The 19,193-nt window shown below is 38.1% G+C and overlaps 1 long non-coding RNA gene across 1 annotated transcript in view; it reads right to left on the bottom strand.

Annotated features, from left to right (window-relative positions):
- LOC115836294 overlaps window positions 1–7,650 on the bottom strand; it is a 38,712-nt gene extending 31,062 nt beyond the window's left edge. The window contains exons 1-2 of the long non-coding RNA XR_004031240.1: window positions 7,477–7,650; window positions 233–440 (exon numbers count right to left, since the gene is read on the bottom strand). This is a non-coding gene — a long non-coding RNA (uncharacterized LOC115836294). The remainder of the gene's footprint in view (window positions 1–232; window positions 441–7,476) is intronic.
- Window positions 7,651–19,193: the final 11,543 nt, after the last annotated feature.

The following is a 19,193-nucleotide window of genomic DNA, read 5'->3' as shown; positions in this document are numbered from 1 at the left end:
GCTAAATATCAATTTAGTATACTGCTCTCTAGGATGAGAGGCTCAGCAGAGTGCTGAGCTCAGGAACTGATCCAGCTGCTATTGGATACGAGCATTGGGTAGACAGGACAGCAAATCTTAGCTGCTGATAGTAACGTAGCTACTGCTGAGTCTTCCCTCAAAACAAATGGCACGTTAGGCAGAGCATCCTGTTATGAGTCTGTTAACCTGAATCCCTGACTGAGTTACTGACCTGGGGCTGTAGTGTGACACCTGTCGTTTCTCTCTCTCCTTCTAAGTTTGCTCATGCAGAAGATGAATGGGTTGCACTCAGTGATGTCTAAAAATTCCTTTCAGCTCCTTCTCCTTTGTCATAATGTTTCAAGTTCCATCATTAAACATTGATTTCTTCTGGTTTCTAAGGCTTTTAGGTTTTCAAGGATTGCCATTAAAATGCGAACCTGAGGGGAGAAATAACATATTAGAGTGTTTTTAGCCCATATATTTGAGGAGGTTTTGAATGATCTCTTAAGGGGCAGGCCATTTGGGAATAAGGCATGGGTGATCCGCCAGGACAAAGGGGACTAGGAGGATCAGGGAGGGACACAAATGGGGTGACAGAGGAGACAACAGACAAAGAATAACTAGACGCTAGTTTCTTTTACATATATTTTATCAATTCCTGCAGAAAATCTGGGATTTAGTCATTACCATACCCATATTTCATATGAAAAACTGAACTTCAAAGACCGAACATGACACATGTACAGTTACTTGGTGAAGCAGAGATAACATGGGAACCCAGGTGGTAGGATGCCAGGGTCTATGCCCATATTCTTTCCACTGCAGCCAGCTGCTTTTTGCTTATTGTTGTTTACAATGTTACCTAGAGTGAGATCTGCAGAAATAAAGTACTTCGCCTAGATTATCACATTCAGTCCTCACCAGTGGATACCATTATTTTTTTCCAGCTTTCCAGAGGAAGACCCTGAAGTTTAAGTTTAGTAGTCTGAATAATAATACATAGCTCATATCTCAGGGACAGATATAATAGGTATGTACATATACATGGAAAATATGTTTTGGAACTTTTGACAAAGGCCTTAGCTCACACTGTCTTGAATCACTACTGCTGAAAAAAAAAAAAAAACCTTTTATTTCCCTCTATCTCTTTGGCTTTTCTATCATATTCTCATTTCTAATAATCTAAAGTTTTAAGAAATCGATCCCCTTTCCCATCTTTATTTTTTATCAGAAAACTATTTCCTGTGGGCCTCTTTCAATTCAAACTGCCTCAGTCTTGGATCTGAAAGTCAGGTTATACAATCTGGTTTATTCTTTTTAATCAATTCAAAATTTTAAGAGGCATTTTTTCAGGTGTCAGATGTCATAATTAATTTCCACAAATACTTGTTGTTGAACAGCTAAGCCACTTCTGTAGTCAAATTTTATAAAGTTTGTCTTCTTTCAGTATTACTAGATGGCATTGCACAAATTATGTCATTTCTCTAAGACCAATTTTCTGTAATTATAAAAGAAAGGAGTTGCACCAGATCGTCTGTAAGAGGCCTTGCAGCTCCCAAATGGTGTGCTTCTTACCATGCCAAAGCCTTCACTAATTTATCTGAAAAACATTGAGAGCATAGAGTGTGCCAAGTACTACATAAGGCATTGTAAATATGATCATTAGGTAGCCCTGTGTCAATGAGGTGAGAATCTGCTGCAGAGCTCACTGTAGTAGAATTACAACATTGATTTATGTTTGCGTGCTGCTTACATATATTTAACACACATTTTCTATGTAGTTTCCCTTGTGTCTCACACTATCCACCCCATAACAACATGCATTTCTACTCTTCTTCCTTACCACCATCAGTGGGTCCATTCTCAATCTGCCCAGATTTCAGGCTTCCCCAGCTTTCTCTTCCATACATAAAAATCACAGATAGAGGTAGAGTTAATAATAAATTGAGTAGATGCCTGATTTCCTGATAGGGCTTAAAGGGATTTTCTGCTTGTAGATATCTATATCTATATCTATATCTATCTATCTATCTATCTATCTATCTATCTATCTATCATCTATCATCTATCTATATATCAGGCTGAAGTGCAATGGTGCAATCATAGCTCACTGAAGCCTTGATTTCCTGGGCTCAAGTGATCCTCCCACCTCAACCATAGCTAGGACTACAGGTACACGCCACCACACCTGGCTAATTTTTAAAATTTTTTGTAGAGATGGAGGTCTTTCTATGTTACCCAAACTAATCTCAAACTCCTGGGCTTAAGCAATCCTCCAGCGGCCTCTCAAAGTGCTGGGATTACAGGCATGAGCCACGGCACCCAACTGAATTTTATTTATTATTTTTATAGTGTTTAAAGAAGAATAGAGATAATAGAGGTTTTAGGCTGGGAGGAGACAAGCTAGGGAAAAGTAATAGCAATGGATATAGTGATGAAAGGGATGTTTTGGTGTGAAGGATATACCCACTAAAGGTTTTCAGCCTACCCCAGTTTTTTTGTGGCCTATCACACTTTTGAGCTGTTTTAGTCTGAGTCATAACAGTTGTCAGCCAGTTTAGAAATATATTAATGTCTTGGTGTTTGTACAGTTTGTTATTCCTTCATGGACCATTTCTCCACTTAGCTTCCTGGGCGCATACCCCCCTGACTCTTCTCTCTCCTTCTTTGTTCCTTAGCAGCCTCCTTTGCTAGGTTCTCCTTCTATTCTTAGAGGGTCTCATGGCTTAGAATTTGCTGATAATCCTACATTCACCTCCCACCACCACCCTTCCTAAACTTCATAATCATATACCAAACTACCGACTTAACATTACTAGCTGGGTGCTTAAAAGGCATCTCAAATTAATATATCAAAAACGCAGCCTCTGATGCCCCTGCATACTCATCCTTCACTAGTCTTTCCTGATCTCTTCATTCTAATTACTTGGGCCCCAAATCTGGACGTCATCCTTGCTTCTTTATTTTTCCTCTTTACTTAGCACAACAAATCTATCAGTAAATCTTGTTGTCTCTACCTTCAAATTATATCCTGGAAATAATATACTCCTACCTCCATCTCTACCACCCTAATCCAAACCATCCACATTTGTACCATAGACCAAAGCAATAGTCTTCTAAGTACTTTGTCTGTCAGAAGCTATTTTTCTATTTTTCTCATTACAGCCACAGCAATCTTTTTAAAATCTATTTTTTTTTTTTTTTTTTGAGACAGAGTCTCATTCTATCGCCCAGGCTGGAGTGCAGTGGTGAGATCTTGGCTCACTGCAACCTCCACCTTCTGGGTTCATGTGATTCTCCTGCCTCAGCCTCCTGAGTAGCTGGGATTACAGGCACACACCACCACACCTGGCTAATTTTTGCGTTTTTAGTAAAGATGGGATTTCTCCATGTTGGCCAGGCTGGTCTCGAACTCCTGTCCTCAAGTGATCTTTTTGCCTCAGCCTCTCAAAGTGCTGGGATTACAGGCATGAGCCACTGCTCTTGGCCTAAAAATTTAACATTTAATAGACTGTGAAACCTCTTGAAATCCAACATTTTCCCAATATATGAACTCCCTACCATAGCCTTCAAGGCAGTCCATAATCTTGCCCCTATACACCTTTTCTATCTCATCTCGTGATTCTTCCTGGCTTGCTTCACTGATATTACAGGTCCTTTTACTGTTCTTCCTGGTATACATCATCCCATTGTGATTTTGTATGACAGCTTGGCTAGGCTATAGCTTTTACACATTTACTCAAACAACATTTCAGGTGTTGTTATGAAGGTATTTTGTAGATGTGATTAACATCTACAATCAGTTGGGTTAAAGTAAGGCATATTAACCTTGATAATCTGTGTGGCCCTGATTCAATCAGATGAAAGGCTTTAAGGGCAGAGCTGAGGTTTCTGTAAGAAGAGGAACTTCCACTTGTAAACTACAGTCAGCTCCTGCCAGAGAGTTTCCTGATGGTCTTCCTTATAGATTCCAGACTCACCTAGCCAGGCCCTAATGCAAGCCAATTCCTTGGAATAAATCAATCTCTCTCTCTCTCTCTCTCTCTCTCTATATATATATATATATATATACACACACACATATATATATACACATATAGGCACACACACATATATACACATATATGTACACACACACATATATATACACATATATAGACACACATATATATACACATATATGTATATATAAACTAATAATCAGAGTTGTATGAGAAATGGAGCAATATTATACATAGGTTTTATGTGTAATTATATACATATAAAACCTATGTAAAATATTATTCTATTTATATATTGCACTCTCTCTCTCTCTATATATATATATATAAACTAATAATCAGAGTGCTATGAGAAACAGAGCAATATTATACATAGGTTTTATGTATAATTACATATATATATAACCTATGTAAAATATTCTATTTACATATTGCACTCCCTCTCTCTCTCTCTCTATATATATATATATATTTATATACATGTACAATGGTGCAAGCCAATTCCTTGCAAGAAATCAATCTCTATTCACATTTCATACACACACACACATATATGTGTGTGTGTGCCCCTGCATACTCATCCTTCACTAGTCTTTCCCATAGTGGTTATGATCTCTTCATATATATATACATATATATATATACACACATACACACACACACATATATATATATATACACATATGTGTGTATGTATTAAATGTGAATGATAGAGAGAGCAATTGATTTCTTTCAAGGAATTGGCTTGCACCATTGTATGTATATCTATATATATATACAGAGAGAGAGAGAGAGAGCACGTGCAATATGTAAGTAGAACACTATTACACATAGGTTTTATATATATTATTATACATAAAACCTATTTATAATATTGCTCTGTTTCTCATAGCACTCTGATGCACCCATACACCTCATTCTTCTCTCACAGCTTTTGCTTTTGCTGTTCCCTATTCCTGGAATGCTTTCTTCCAAATATTTGCATGGCTCATGCTCTTACATGATTCAAGTCTTTGATCAGTTGGCCCCTCCTCAGAAGGGCCTTCTTTAATCTCCTTGTTAAAAGTGACCCAAGTGACTCCATATCAATCATATTTTCTTCCCCTCACTGCTTTATTTCATAACTTTTACCCCTATCTGAAACTATGCACTTGGTCATTGTCTCTTCTTTTCCCCATGTCTAAGCTCCATGATGGGGTGCGTTTCATCTCTCTTGTTCACTGCTGTATCCCCAACCTCTAGATCAGTGCCAAGTCCAGGAATGCACAGCATATCTTTGTTGAATGGTGAGGAAATGGGACACTGTATTGATTTATTGGAGTTCAGAGGGTGGTCCTCAGAGGGAGAAAATAGCTGAAAAAGCAGAATGAAAACTATAAAAAGCTTTTTTACGTCTGCTAAGTTTTCAATCTTAGCATTCCTTCTTTCTAAAAATAATTTTAAAAAATCCAGACTTATTATCTGCACTTCTCTTTCCCACGTTATTTTATACCTGCCAATTTTCTTTTATTTATCAAAAATTTACTTAGAGCCTAGTATGTGCTAGGAATGATTAGACAAGCCAAAAACAACCAACCAGAAGGGAGAATTTCTCAAAGGAAGGACTTGTAAGCTAAGATGTGATAAAGCCAACTAAGCAAAGAGGAGGGGGAAATGAACAGGGTGGAGAAAAGTGTGTGCATAGTGGCCTGGAAACGAGAAAGAACATACTGTCTGAGGAAGTAAAAGAAGATCAGGTTGGCTGGGTGCTGTGGCTCATGCCTGTAACCCCCCCAGCACTTTGGGAGGCCAAGCCGGGTGGATCACGAGGTCAGGAGTTCGAGGCCAGCCTGGCCAACATTGTGAAACCCCATGTCTACTAAACATACAAAAATTAGCAGGGCGTGGTGGCACATGCCTGTAATCCCAGCTACTCGGGAGGCTGAGGCAGGAGAATTGCTTGAACTCAGGAGGTGGAGGTTGCAGTGAGCTGAGATCACGCCACTGCACTCCTGCCTGGGCAACAGAGAAAGACTCTGTCTGGGGGCTGGAGAGAAAAAAATGCAGATCAGGTTGACTAAAGTATAGTTTTTGAGAGAATGTATGTGGGTGCATTAAGAGGATACATGAATCTGGAGAGGTATTAGAGCATGAAGCTGCTTTCAGCTTAGTTATGAGTTTTTAATTTTGTCTGTGAAAGATGAGAGAATAACAGCAGCACTAAGTAAGAGACTAATACGTCACCTTTGTAATTCAGTAAGACACAAGGGCACAAAGACCAGTGTCACATGGAGTTTTTGCATTTATTGTTGCTTCTCCTTAAACCTCTGAAACTTACCGGTTTCGCTGAAAACTTTGTTCCCTGCTTTTTAACTTCAGGTAAATGAAAACAAACAACAGCACAACAAAAGAAAGGCCGACCGACGAGAATTCAGACTATGCTTCCCTTTGTAACCCTAACTGAGTGGCTATGCGTTTCCTGGTAACAAATAGCTATAGAATGACTTAAAATTTTTAAAAGATCAGGATTATATTTACTTTTTATTATTCTTTCTAGATACCATTTTTGAATGTGAGATTACTAATCAAAAAAAGATCAACTTTATGCAATCATACAGTAAAGAATCCCTCCAGAAAGAGGAGCTAGAGACACATTGGGGCTTAAGAAAATATATATTTTTAAGAAGGTGGCAGTATATATATGGAAAAATGAACCAAGCTGCACATTTAAGATTTGTATACTTGACATCACTTGAGAATAATGTGAAAACAAGATCACTCTCTCTAGGAATTAAATATGTAGCTAGTTTGGCTTGTTAGAACATACCTATTACAGTGAATATTCTGGCGCTCAGGTAAGTTAAACCAAGTAAAATTGTTCTCGCCTCCGGCCGGGCGCTGTGGCTCACGCCTGTAATCCCAGCACTCTGGGAGGCCGAGGCGGGCGGATCATGAGGTCAGGAGATGGAGACCATCCTGGCTAACACGGTGAAACCCCGTCTTTACTAAAAATACAAAAAATTACCCGGCGTGGTGGTGGGCGCCTTTAGTCCCAGCTACTCCGGAGGCTGAGGCGGGAGAATGGCGGGAACCCGGGAGGCGGAGCTTACAGTGAGCCCAGATCGCGCCACTGCACTCCAGCCTGGGCTACAGAGCGAGACTCCGCCTCAAAAAAAAAAAAAAAAAAAAAAATAGTTCTCTCCTCCAACACCCATGTCAGCGTTACAGGGTTCCTGCTGTAGAAGCCTATTTCTGTTTGCATGTGCAACGTATTACTCCATAAACATGAGAAAAAGCCCTGATATAGCCACAAGAGTAATTTCCTTCCATCTGGCCCTGCCGAGGCTTTTATAAAGAGCTGAAAGCAGTCTGTTTCAGCATCTCATAGAGCCCCCTCCTTTAACCAAGCGCCAGCTTTCTACTTCTTTGATGATCATGGCTCTTATTAGAGAATGCACACTTGTGTTTGTGGCTAAGTTTCTACTATACACACCTTCAAATGCCAGAAAGCACAGGCAGTCTGGGATCCTTGCGTCTTGGTGCAAAGTCCTTCACACTCTATTGGTAAGTGGCCCTCCCTCCTAGAAATTCTTTCTCTCTCTTCAGCTCTGCTGAGGCTTGCTCCAGGCCAGGGCATTGAGTGGTGTGTGCTAATGACATATTGGATGTAGTGTGAAGACGAGAGGGACGAATAGCAAAGAAGATGAATTAAGTTCCAAAATACTAACTTTAATTGCTTTTGCCTGTTGAAATAGAGTTATGTAGAAGGACAGCTAGGGTAGAAATATACAAAGCATTATGTGTTACTGAGAACATCCCAGAGGCTGCTAATACTGGAATCTTTCATGGTTTGAATTATTTTCGATTCTTCTATAAACTCTTCAAATTATAACTTTACATTGCCTAAGTGTTTCTTGGTGTTTTATCATGATAATGGCTAGCATTTATACTCCACCTGTAACACCGATAGGTCTGTGGGTAGTTCCAGAATGGTACATAAATTCTAATATATAAACTAATTAGAGAAAACCCCTCTGTTTCAATCAGATCTAGAGAAGGAATAAAAATGTACAGTAAATGTGTCAAATTTAATATACTTGGCAAGAGAAGGCATAAATATGATATAATACCAATACTCATAATGGAGTGCTTGAAAAAAATGTAATGCCCCTTCCTATGGATGTTAATGGACTTTTCAGGAATTATCTGGTGGCAGATGTAGAAGTCACTGCAGAGGAAACACATGAGGTTTAATTGAGTTCAGATGTAAGGTTCTGAGCTTCTTTCTGCCAAGCAGACACTAAGTGATCTTGAAGCAGTGAATTTTGACCGACACGGGGGCTTTTCTTAGCCTTGCTGTTGGCTAGACAACTGAATTTAAAAATGTCACCAGCCCCTTAACTCTTGGTGTCCTTGTCTCTGAAATGGATTCAATAATCGCTGTTGTTAAAGGTGGTATGAAAATTACACAGGTGGTCAATAAATAGTAGTTTTATCTTTACTCGGCTTCCTAACATTTATGCCAAGCCCATTGTATCCTGAAAATACTTCTCTTACTGTACCCTTCACATGTTCTTCTAATTGATTGTTTATTATTTGTCTTTATATTACATTTTGAGCTTCTTGAGGTTGAGGGCTTTGTTCTATGCATGTTTGCATCCTCGTAGGCCAGTGCAGTGACTGTCACATAGTAAGTAATTTAAAAATGGTGAACCAAGGAAATTGTTTAATGCCTAAATTTTATTAAATGAGTTACTCATTCAGTTAATTAGTCATTTTTTTCAGAGGCAAAGGAATTAAGATAATAGGATACTTAAGCCACTGTGATTTAGTAAAAGAATTGATGGGAATATAAGGTTGATTAGAAAGCTGTCCCCATGGAAGCTGAACTAGCCGGGCCCGAGGGACAACTGGAGCACTCTGAAGAGCACCACACAGCTCTGATGACCAATCATTCTGTCATTCTCTCAGGAGACCCTGCTCCTCCTGATTCTGGACATAAAGGAACTTGGAGAGTCCTGATATAGTTTGGACATTCATACTTGCCCAAATCTCATGTCAAAATGTAATCCCCAGTGTTGGAGGTGGGGCCTGGTGGGAGCTGTTTGGGTCACAGGGGTGGATCCCTCACGCCTTGGCAATGTCCTTGTGGTAGTGAGTGAGTTCTCTCCAGATCTGGTTGTTAAAAGTGTATGGCACCCCCACCCCCTCACTCTCTCTTGTTTCTGCTATGTGATGTGCTTGCCCTGCTTCACCTACAGCCATGAGTAAAAGCTCCCTGGGGCTTCATCAGGAGCCAAGCAGATGCCAACACCATGCTTCCCATAAAGCCTGCAGTACTGTGAGCCAATTAAACCTCTTTATAAATTACCCAATCTCAAATAGTTCTGTAAAGCAATGCAAGAGCAGCCTAATACAGTTTCATTCAGAATGAGAGATCTTCTGATGCCGGGACCTAGTTATTATCAGGGTCCACTTATTCCTGGGCTGAGCCTGTCCTCACCTGTGCTAATGGTTTCAAAAGTACAATATATCACATATGACATATAGAGTTATGGGTTTCCATTTACCTAATCTCAGGGTAGCCTCCAACAAATTCCATGATATATGGGTGTTATTTCCCCACTTTTCCACATGGAAAACAGGCCCAGGGATATTCAGTCCATTTACTAAGCTCACATAGACAGTAAGTTAGAGGGCTATAATTTAAATCCAAGTGTGGCAGCAGCCAAAGCACATGTCCGTGCTTTCCTCAATATTTTGTTGCTGCCTCAGGATAAAGCCTAATAGACACAATTTATGAAAGGCAATATTTTTGTAGAACAAAATACCTCTAAAACGGGTATAAAACCTCATTTACCAAGTAAATAAATGCCACTTTGTTTTTACATGACATACCACACTCTGCTGGGGCTAAGGAACTTTATGGGGATTGCTACAACTCAAGGGGCAGTCTGCAGACAAGGGCATGAGTCATATCCTTTCTTAGATTCCAAATCTGTCCAGAATTTCAGTCATTTTGCCTTCACAATGGGAACATGACTCAAGATGTGAAAAGCAAAATGGCAGGTCAGATGGGAGGCAGATCATGTAGAACCCTCTGAGTATGGCTCTAGTGTGTCCATCTAGACATAGAAAAGGGAGGACCATGGTGTAGCTTGGTTATTGGTGATAAACAGCCTAATGGTCTCACCACCCTCTTCACCCACCCACATATATAAGGAGTTATGATCTCTCAAGTCACTGATTCTCAAGCAGGGAGACCTCATTGTGGCTGCCTTGAATCTGTAACGAGCATGGAGTTTTTTTAACATAGTTTATTTCTTGAATATGGAGGGTACACCCAATCTCATGTTTGGTTCTGAATGCATTCTAATGCATCTCATTAGAATGCACAGTATATTTCAGAATAGCTGAAGACTAATGTGAGACCTGGGAGAAGGGCTGAAAATTCCCCTTGAGAATTGTGGTTTGAGATATTTCTGGGACTATCCTTCCTCTCTTTCCTGGTGAAGCATGAATTGGGGTGAAGGTTTTCACTCTCAAATTAAAGCTATCCCTTTTAGAGAATCCAAAGAAAAGGATAGATGGTCTAGACTATCACATCCTGATAGACTAACATATCCTAAAGAATGTTTCTGCTTCTTCCCACCTGAGACTAAAAGGTAGGGTCATTTCATTTTAATTTTGAAGGAAAGACTTGTTTGCTGTTCAAACTTGGCAATGGAACTAACAATCATTTCATATCAAATGCATCTACCTATTGTTGTTCAAAGCAGTCCTGAAGTGAAAAGAATTACCTCATTCCTTTCCTTTTTTTCTTAGATGCTAAACCTGTAAGTTTTCATCCTTTTTTTTTTTTTTTTTCTTAAGACAAGGTCTGGCTCTGTTACCCAGGCTGGAGTGCAGTGGGTCACTGCAGCCTCCTCCTTCCAGGCTCAAGTGATCCTCCTACCTCAGCCTCTCAACTATATATACATATATTCTGTGTTTATAGGAACTTTGCAAGTATTATGCAGATTTCAAAGTCGAGGAAACTGAAGTTCAGACAGTTTTTTGGTTTGCCCAAGTCCATGAAGTAGGTAGTTGAGAGTTGTTGTTTTTGCTCCCTCATACCAAATATGTGGTACTTTTCCAACTTCAACAACCAGTTTTCCAATTATCTGACACCAACTAGGTATCTAACAATTCAATTCAATTCTGAAACTATTTGGAGTAAGCCCAAACCCCACAACTTAAGCACCGAATCCCAGAAGACTTTCCTATCTCAGGCATTAGCTGCAAATGAAGTGTGCAGAACACCTACATTTCTCCCCAGCCAGCTACAAATTGAGTTCCCATAACTCCTCTCTGGTATGTTAATTCCCAGAACAAATCACAGAACATAGCAAAGTGCTTTACTTACTGTTACTGGTTTATTATGGAGGCACACAGAGCTTCCATGCCCTATCTGGATGTGCTACAGTTTTAACACCACAGTGTGTTCACAAATGCAGCTCTCTGGACGCCATTATACTTTTTTTTTTTTTTCTTTTGAGACAACAGATCACTCTGCTGCCCGGGCTGGAGTGTAGGTGCGTGATTATAGCCTCAACGGCCTGGGCTCAAGCGATCCTCCCATATTAGCCTCCCTAGTATCTGGTACTACAGACATGTGCCACCACTCTTAGCTAATTTTTGTAGTTTTTGTAGAGATGGGGTTTTAGATCCAAGGTGGATCTAAAACTTCCAACTTACTCATAAATGCTTGGTCTCTCTGGCAACCATCTCCAACCTCAAAGCTATCTAGGGATCCCCATTTCCTGCCTCTGGTAAACCACTATTCTACTCTCTACTTCTATGAGACATTTTATTTTGTTTTAGATTCTACATATAACTGAGGTCATGTGGTGTTTGTCTTTCTATGCCTAGCTTATTTTGCTTAATGTTACATTTTACAGGTTCATCCATGTTGCCACAAATGACAGAATTTCATTCTTTTTTTTTGTAGCTGAGTAGTATTCAATTGTGATATATATATAACATATATATACATAAAAAGTATTTTCTTTACCCAGCCATTCTTTGATGAATACTTAAGTTGAGTACATCTCTTGGTTATTAATAGTGCTGCAGTAAACACAGGAGTGCAGATATCTCTTTGACAAACAGAATTTTCCCCCACCTTTGGATATATACCCAGTAGTGGAATTGCTGGATCATATGGTAGTTCCATTTTTAATTTTTTGAGGAAATTTAATGCTGTTTCCTGTAATGACTGTACTAAATTACATTCCCACCAACAATGTATAAGAATTCCCCTTTCTCCCCATTCCTGCCAACATTCATTTTTGTCTTTTTGATTACAGCCATTCTAATTGGGGTAAGGTGCTATCTTATTGTGTTTTGATTCGCTCTTCCCTGATGATTAGTGGTGTTGAGCTTATTTTTGTTTATCTGTTGGCCATTTGTATGTCTTATTTTGAGAAACACTTATTCATGTCCACTGTACACATTGTAATGGGATTATTTGGTTTATCCCCTGTTGAGTTGTTTGAGTTCTTTTGTATTCTAGATATTAACCCCTTGTCAGTTGCATTGCTTGTAAATATTTTCTCTCATTCTGTTTCTTTATTGTTTTGTTTTCTTTGCTGTGCAGAAATATTTTAGCTTGATGTGATTACATTTGTCTATTTTTGCTTTTGTTGCATGTGCTTTTGAGGTCTTATTCAAAAAATCTTTGCCCAGACCAATGTCATTAAGCATTTTCCCTATTTTTTTTTTTAGTAGTTTCATAGTTTAAGGTCTTACATTTAAGTCTTTAATCTATTTTGAGTTGATTTTTTTTTTTTTTTTTTTTTTTTTTTTTTGAGATGGAGTCTCGCTCTCTCACCCAGGCTGGAGTGCAGTGGCGCGATCTCGGCTCACTGCAAGCTCCGCCTCCCGGGTTCACGCCATTCTCCTGCCTTAGCCTTTCCGAGTAGCTGGGACTACAGGCACCCGCCACCACACCCGGCTAATTTTTTGTATTTTTAGTAGAGATGGGGTTTCACCATGGTCTCGATCTCCTGACCTCGTGATCCGCCCGCCTCGGCCTCCCAAAGGAGTTGATTGTTACATATGGTGAAATATAGGAGTCTAGTTTTACTGTTCTGCATATGGATTTCTGGTTTCCCCAGAGCCATTTATTCAAGAGACTGTCCTTTCTCCAATGCATATTCCTGGCAACTTTGTTGTAAATCAGTTGATGTAGATGTGTGGATTTATTTCTGTGCTTTCTAGCCTGTTCCATTAGTCTGTGTCTGTTTTTCTGCCAATGCCACGCTGTTTTTGTTATTATGGATTTGTTGTATGTTTTCATACCAGGTAATGTGATGCCTCCATCTTTGTCTCTTGGCTTCAGATTGCTTTGGCTGTCTAGGATCTTTTATGATCGTACACATTATAAGACTGTTTTCTGTTTCTGTGAAGAATGTAATTTGTATTTTGATAGGAACTCTGTTGAATCTGTAGATCACTTTGCGTAGTATGAACATTTTAATGATATTTATTCTTTCAATCCATGAACATAGGATATCTTTCCATATATTTGTGTCATTATTTCTTCAATGTTTTATAATCTTCATGTAAAAATCACTCATCTCCATGGTTATATTTATTCCTATATATTTATTTTGTAGCTATTGTAAATAGGATTTCATTCTCGTTTCTTTTTCAGGTAGTTCACTATTAGTGTATTTAAAAACTACTGATTTTTGTTTATTGATTTTGTATCCTATAACTTTATTGAATTTATTAATTCTAGTAGCTTTTTGGTGAACTCTGGGACACATATATATGAATATATATTATATAATATATATGGATATATATAATTTTATATTCACATATATACTACATATTAAGATATAAATATATAATTATATATGTATAGCATATATATTAGGATGTAATCTGCAGACAGGGAGAGTTTGATTTCCTCATTTCCAATTTGGATGCCCTTTATCTCTTTCTTTTCCCTAACTGCTTATTGCTCTGCTAGAACTTCCAATACTATATTGAATGGGGTGGTGAAAGTGAATGTCCGTGCCTTGGTCCAGATCTTAAAGAAAAACTTTTCTTCCTTTAGTATGCCATATATGGCCTTTATTATTTTGAGGTATATTTTTTCCTATGCTTAATTTTTTTGAGAGTTTTTATCATGAAGAGATGGTATGTTTTGTCAAATGCTTTTTTTTCTGTTGAAATGACTATATCGTTATTGTTTTTGATTCTGTTAATGTGATATAGCACGTTTATTGATTTGTGTGTGTTGAATCATCCTTTTATCTCTGAGATGAATTATAATTGATCATGATGAATAATTTTTAAATTTGTTGCTAAATTCAGTTTGCTAGTATTTTGTTGAGAATTTTTACATCTATGATCATCAGAGATATTGGCCTGGAGTTTTCTTTTTGTTTTGTGTTCTTGTCGGGTTTGGGAATCAGGTTAATCCTAGACTCAAGGAATAGTTTGGAAGTATTTCTTCTTCTTAAAATTTTTCCGAGTTTGAAAGCAATTGGTGTTAGTTCTTTAACTGTTTGGAGAATTCAACAGTGAAGTCATCAGGTGCTGGGCTTTTTTGATTGGGAGAGTTTTTATTACTTCAATCTCATTACTTATTATTAGCCTATTCAGGGTGTCCATTCTTCATGGTTCAATCTAGGTAGGTTGTATGTATCCAGGAATTTATCCATTTTCTCTAGATTTTCCAGTTTGTTAGCATATAGTTGTTCCTAATAGTCTCATAATAGTCTCTGATGATCCTTTGAATTTCTTTTTTTTTTTTTGAGACAGAGTCTCGCTCTGTCGCCCAGGCTGGAGTGCAGTGGTGCATTCTCGGCTCACTGCAAGCTCCGCCTCCCGGGTTCACGCCATTCTCCTGCCTCAGCCTCTCCGAGTAGCTGGGACTACAGGCGCCCGCTACCACGCCCGGCTAATTTTTTGTATTTTTAGTAGAGACAGGGTTTCACCATGGTCTCGATCTCCTGACCTCGTGATCCTCCCGCCCTGGCCTCCCAAAGTGCTGGGATTACAAGCGTGAGCCACCGCGCCCGGCCAATCCTTTGAATTTCTGTAGTATGGGTTGTATTGTCTCTTTTTTCATCTCACATTTTATTTGTTTGAATGTTCTCTTTTTTTTCTTGGTTAGTCTAGCTAAAGATTTGTCAATTTTGTTTATCTTTTCAATAAACCAACTCTTTGTTTTGTTGTTTTTGTATTTTTCTAAATATCTATTTTGTTTATTTTTGTTCTGGTCTTTGTTTTTTTTTTTCCTGTTAAGTTTAGTTCAATCCTCTTTATTAATTCCTTGAGGTATAACATTAGGTTGTTTATTTGAGATCTTCCTGTTTTTTTTTTATGTAGGCAGGTATTGCTATAAAATTCCCTCTTATGACTGCTTTTTCTGTATCCCACAGGATTTGGTATGTTGTGTTTCCATTTTCATTTGTCTCAAGGTATTGTTAAACTTTTAAAAAGTGTTCATTAACACATTTGTTGCTCAGGAGAGTGTTGTTTAATTTTCATGTGTTTGTACTATTTCTAATTTTCCTTCTGTTATTGATTTCTAGTTTTATTTATCATGATCAGAAAAGATATTTGATATGATTTCAATGTTTTAAAATTTGTTAAGACTTGTTTTATGACCTAACTTACGGTCTATCCTGGAGAATGTCCCATATGCTGATGAAAAGAATGCATATTCTACAGCTGTTAAGTCTTAACAAGAAATTTATTTCAAGCTTTTGTCATTTCACTACTTTTTCAAAGAGCCAACTGAATTCTTTCTATTACTGTCTAAAGAACAGGAGCATTTTTCAGTATTTGATGAATATCCTCTCACTTCCCCAAGGTTAAAAAATGAAAATGTCAGAGCTTTTCATTCTATCCCCATAAAGAAATGTCTTTCATTTGATATAATTATACCCTTTACTGCCTGCCTTTGACCTTTGCCTCTCTGTCATTCACATCTTGGGCCCTGAAAAGTAAAATATACAAGAAAACAAAACTGGCATAGATGCCACTTAATATAGCATAACGTAGTGTGTTGAAAAACAATTCTACATAGTTCTAAGCCTGTTTTATTTCTCTTTTAGGGAGATAGCAGAGTAATTACATTTAGAAATCTATCAAGAGATAAAGAAAAGGGAAATTATAGAGGAAGAAAATTCCTAGAGGGGTAATAAAGTAATTGTCATATATTTCTCAAAAGTTTCTTGAGATTTTCCCAAAACTGCCATCTCTAACCAAACTCACAAGACAATATAAAAAGAGGTAGAAATTCCTAAGAGACCCTTTATTCACTGATTTACTCTTCACCTGTTATCAGGTCCCTACACTGGGCTGGCCCTGTCCTGGGCATTGGCAATAGGCTGTTGAACGAGAAAAAAAAATTCTAAAGTCTTGAAACTTCATACTAGTTGGGGAGGATTTGAGGAACAATAACAGTAAAAACAAATAGAAGTATTTCTTATCCTAGGTATTAATCACCTTGCCAAGCAATTGATTTTATATATACTTAACATATATATATATATGCATATATCTGCAGTGTAGCACATTACACTATCTTGTTTCATCTTCACACAAAACTGTTTAATCAGCATTCTTAATACTCATATTTTGAAGATAAGAAGCATACTACTGATTTAAGTTGACTGACATAATCACTCAATAAATTAAAGAAATAGCTTGAGATACTTTAAGCTCACTTTCCTTATTCTGAATCTTTTCCTCTACAGTGTGATAAAAAATTCTGAGAAAAAGAGAATGCAACAAAAATTTAAAGTCATTTAAAAAATTAAAAGGAAGAAGAAGACAAAAAAGATAGATAATGGCAAACAAAGACAAAAACAATTTCATTTTTATTTTTTTCCACAAAAGCTACATTGTTCTACCCATCTTTTTTTTCTAATTATGTCACCCATTTTCTTACCCAGAAAGGGAATTGTGAAAATTTTCTCTAACAGCTCATTTAAGCAAAACAAAAAGGAGAACACATATTAGAAAGTCAACTATTGGAATGAGTGCAGAACACATTTATGAGAGGGGGGAACAGAAGAGCACATATCTAAACATCTTGCTTCCTTAGCATCCTTGGCAAACCATTTGTCTTTACTGAAAGCACTTAGAGGTGTTTCCTAGGTACGGATTTAATAATGTAAGGAGGTAAAACAGAAATATCCTGTGCAAAGTAAGCAGAAAACTTATTTCCCTTGAAGAAAGGTCCCTTTTGGATCAGGTCAGTGAGACAGCTTCCCGTCTCCAAAGCTTCTGACAAGCCAATTTCCTTTGAAGTCATTATAGCTTGTTCAAGCCTCAGCTGCACTCATTGTCCCAGGCTGGAGACAAACTTCTAGATGAAGAATCGTGTTTGCTGAATCAGCCCTTTTCTTTGGTCACTAGTTGGCTAGCCGGTCTGAGTATGATAGCAGTGTAAATTCTAAAGAATATCTCCCAGTGTCTGAACCTCACAGAAGTCATAAGAAAGAGAGAATTCCAGGAGAGTTTAAAAATCACTCTGTGAGTGATGCTGACAAGGACATGGGAAGCTGAGAGAGTATATCAAGTACCAGTGGTGTGCAAGATGGTTTGAGCAATGTATGAGTTTGGCCAACCAAAACATGAAAAAACTTGCTTTCTTATTAATATTCCTAGAAGCAGATAGCCTTCACAGTCAAGATAGTATGCCTGGGAGACCACAGAATAAATTTTCTTTATTGACTGGTAGAAGAAGAGTATTTTAGAGGAGCTAGGAGAACTCCTGGTGATCATATGGTCTCGCGGTCTTTCTTTTTTCTTTTTTTTAAGTTATCAAATTCCTTCTTGATTTTTTAACATTTCGTAAATATGAATTGAACACCTGGTTAGTTTGAAGCATTGTTTTAGATATTTAAGATGTAAAAATGAGGAAAAGTAGGCAGAGAAGCCCTCCATCATGAAGCTTACATTCTAGCAAATCTATGTGCGTAATAAGTAAGAGCCAATAAGTAAAAAGTAGGAAATTAAAATGAGTGATGGGTAAAGAAAAAAAAGTGGTATAGGATAAGAGGAATAGGACCAGCTGGAGGAGATGATGGATTGAATTTTAAATAAAGTGGCCAAAGCAGGATGCATTGAAAAAATAAAATGTTAACAAAAAAATGTTAGCAAAGACTTTAAAGAGGTTGGGAAGTTAGTTATTTTAATCGTGAGCATAGGAGAGCATCCAAGGCCATGGAAAGTCCCAAGGCAGGAGCAAGTCCAGCTTGTTGAAAGAACAGCCAGGAAGCAAGTGTGGCAGGAGCTGGATGATGAAGACAGGTAAGTGGAAGAAGAAGCCAATGGGGCAGTGCCCCAGCCCACCTGCAGCACAGATCTCTAGGATTTTTTTTTTTATCTCATAGTGTTGACTTTATCTTTTATTCTGAGTTAGATGAGGTAACCACTGGAGGGCTTTGAGCAAAGAAATGACACAATTTGACTTAAGTTTTACAGGTAGGTATCTGGCTGCTATGTGGATAATAGACTGTTGGGCTTAAAGATAAAAGCAGAGAGAAGAGGGTATTCATAGAATCTATGTTAGGGACTATGGAGGCAGCCTCCAAGGAGGGGGTGAGACGTGGTATGATTCCAAATGGATTTTGAAGATATAGCCAACATGACATAAAGAAAAATTTGATGTGGGTTGTGGGAAAAAGAGAAGAATCAGAATGACTGGTCAGATTTCATGTTTGAGCAATTAGATGGATGGCGTTAGCATTAGCAGAGACACAGTAGGCTATGGATGCAGCAGATTGGGGATAAAGTTGAAAGCTCTGATTTGGACTTTGATGATCTATCAGACATCTATGTGGAGATGTCAACAACACAGTTTTTTTTTCCCAAAGAAATCTTATGGAAACTCAGTAAGTAAAAGATATTAATGAGACACTATGAAGAGAGGTCAATGGAGAAACACTCTCTCCACTCATGGTCACCTCTCTTCTTCTGTGGCTCTAGCAGTAACTACGTGCCACCCAGAAACTTCATAACAGATCTCCAAAGCCAAAGGCCTGCTACACTAACCTCATTTATAAATGCAGAAGCTTAGGTTCCCATAGTTACACAAAGTAGTTTTCAGGCATTCACATATTCAAGTAGTGACAGAATCAGGACTTAAACTCTGGCCTCTGGCCTCTTAATCTATGGTTCTCCCAGTACCTATCA

Source organism: Nomascus leucogenys, chromosome 8 (genome assembly GCF_006542625.1).
Source record: "Nomascus leucogenys isolate Asia chromosome 8, Asia_NLE_v1, whole genome shotgun sequence".
Lineage (NCBI taxonomy): Eukaryota > Metazoa > Chordata > Mammalia > Primates > Hylobatidae > Nomascus > Nomascus leucogenys.
Note: the sequence above shows the minus strand (reverse complement) of the source record. Positions and strands in the feature narration are given on the sequence as shown.